At 38.6% G+C, this 2,841-nt stretch overlaps 1 protein-coding gene across 8 annotated transcripts in view; it reads right to left on the minus strand.

Annotated features, from left to right (window-relative positions):
- LOC112161710 (Kv channel-interacting protein 2) overlaps positions 1-2,841 on the minus strand; it is a 102,616-nt gene that overhangs the window by 22,927 nt on the left and 76,848 nt on the right. The gene's annotated exons all lie outside the window — the stretch shown is intronic.

Raw genomic sequence — 2,841 nt, forward strand, 5'->3', positions numbered from 1 at the left:
TATGTCTATTTATTCTGTTTTATCATGTACAGTGTCCTTGGGTGACATGAAAGGCACTTTAAATAAAATGTATTATTATTATTATTATTACTCTACATCAACAGTCTGGCCCACAACTCATTAGCAAATTTCTAATGAATTTTTGCCCCTCTCCTGAAACTCTGTCTTAGAAAATGACAGTTTTTGGAAGCGGGAATGCTTTAAAAATAGATCAAAAGATGATCCGAGTGGGACTTTAAAAGAGCAAAAATGTTCCGTAGAGAAGACTATTACTCTGCAATGAATCATTTTCTTTAATCTCTTAAGACTCAAGCTAATATTTGAGCTCTTTACATGTAGTCACAGGGCCCCAGTTAAATAACCCAAGATGTGATTTTTACGCATGTGGGCGCCAGGTCTTAGGAGGTTAAAGTTTGTATGATTTTCATGTACATTTAGGAGATCAACCCTCTTTTGACACTTCAAAGCCCAGCCTGGATTTCATTGTTAACACATTCATAATGCAATATCTCCTGAACATCTCATCATAAAAGTCATAACTAGCCCTGGATAGTTCTGCTGATCAAACAAATATGTTGTAAAGTTGCCATAAATATAAAATAAAGAGCATTTAATCAAGAGTTGTAAATTTCAGTTGATTGGTGAACTTTTTTCTGTAAAAGTTGAGGTTAGGGTTGCATCAGTTGATTTTTTTCCTCATTCTTGAGTAATTTAGAGCACAGAAATATAGAGTTGTGGTGCAAAAGGGGAGGTTGGAGGATACCTGGTGTGCTGTTAGAAACTTCCCTCAGACATGCTGCCATCCAGCCCAGTCGGGAACATCCTACTCGATATTTACCTCATAAACTTCAAAAGAACACACTCTAGTCATTAGCTTTTAGCTTTAAATCTATCGGCAGCTCATAAACTTCCTCGGCAAAGTGCACATCGCTTACGTGCAATGAGACTCGTCTAGTTTCCTCTCTTTTTCTCCACAAAAAATGTGTGGCGGTAAATGGGCGTATTTGCAAGTTTAATTAGCGTAGGGTGAGCGGCAGAGCTCATTAAAGCCGTGACTCACAAGCATCTGTATCTCGTTCTTTCTCAGCAGAAGATGGCATGGTCTGGATCTTGCAAGAAGAGTCACCCAAGAAGCAGGAGGAGAGGGCATTTCAAACATAATTAATAATTCATCTTTTCTCCTCTCTTCTTCTGACCTCGCTGTGGTGAAGGGTCAGTTTTGCACAATAGAAGGATCCATAAAAAGTGCTGTCTGCTTTTTGTGTTTTTTTTTCCCCGTTCTTGTCATTCTATCTCCATTCTCCAGACAGCCTGTAGCCTTTTTACCATCTGGACTAAGATCAACCGTTTAGAAAAAAATTCATTAGTTTAAGTACTTGGTGGGGAGTTGGCACACACCCACATACACACATTAAATCTGCAGTTTCAATAAAGTATGGTCAAAATGTACAATGGAGTGATGCTCTGGAAGTAGAAATGGAGCTGGTTTGTTTGCTTGCGGCTGCGTTTGTTGAATGCGGTTGGGATGGGATGACGAAATTCCAAGACCTTGTGGGAATTGAGGAAGTGTTGGCAAGCCCCTCTCTGCTGGGTTCAGTCCAGCAGGTGCATCAGGAATAAAGAGTTCTCTTTCAAAATCCCCAACCAAAGCAAAATTTGACTGTATTTATCTAATTAAAATGGAAACCTGGCTCTCCAGAAGGGAGTCAACTTTCAGGTGCAGGTTGTCTGCACGGAGGCTTTAAAGGGAAACAAAATCTCATTGGCTTTTCTGTTAATATATATGCCTTACTGAAACAAAACACTGGCTTGGGTAGATTTGATGCTGTTCTACGTCATAATGGGTCACCCTTACAGATACACAATTCTGCCTTGGGACTGCAAATATGACAGGCTCAGAGATAAATAGAGTTGCTATTGATTTCCCCTACTTGCTTGACATCTTTTCTAACACACAGTTGTTTGGAGCAAAAAGGTGAACCCAAGAATATAATAAAGATCCACTCTGATGTTAATCGTGTTTTTAACATACTCTTGTGGCATTTTTCTGATGATGGAGGGCATATATCGCATATATCAAGAAAAAGAAGCTCAAATGTGCATTTCTGAGAATGTTTTTGATGCCATTTGAAAAAGAGGGCAGGCCACAAGTTCCCAGCTTTGCCCCATTCTGATGATTGTAGATGCCTACATCCATGTGCGTCTTGGTTGTCCTCGACCTGAGATCTTGTTCATTTTGTACGGCGGGATAGCTCCAATAGTGTTTGCCATTTTTATTTCATCATAAATGTAAGGTTGGGGTTGTGAAGGGCTGTAAGCATGTAGGAGACCGCATAAACCGATGGATGTTGGGAAATAAGGGCAAGTTTACTCAGTGCCAATGGTCCAACCCACAACTCAGAGGAAAATTTCTAATGAACTCCTGCCACTCTCCAGAAACAACGTGTCCGAGAAGAGGACGCAGATTTTTTTTATTAAGGCTAAACAAATTGTAATGACAGAGCCCCTATAGGGAGATAGAAGAAAAAAAAAAAAAAAAGAAAAAATTTCTGAAAATTTAAGTTAAAAAAAATTCTGGTTAGGAAATGGTGCACACCAGTTACTATCCAGAACATTTTTTACTGAATTTACTATCTGATGCGCACCGGTTAGTAACCAGAAAAAAAATCTTTTACTTACATTTTTAGAAAAAAAATCCAGTTACTATCTGGTGCGCACCAGTTAGTAACCAGAACATTTTTTACTGAATTTACTATCAGATGTGCACCAGTTAGTAACCAGAAAAAAAAATCTTTTTACTTAAATTTTTAGAAAAAAAAAATCTAGTTACTATCTGGTGCG

The sequence above is a fragment of the Oryzias melastigma genome, linkage group LG15 (assembly GCF_002922805.2).
Source record: "Oryzias melastigma strain HK-1 linkage group LG15, ASM292280v2, whole genome shotgun sequence".
Lineage (NCBI taxonomy): Eukaryota > Metazoa > Chordata > Actinopteri > Beloniformes > Adrianichthyidae > Oryzias > Oryzias melastigma.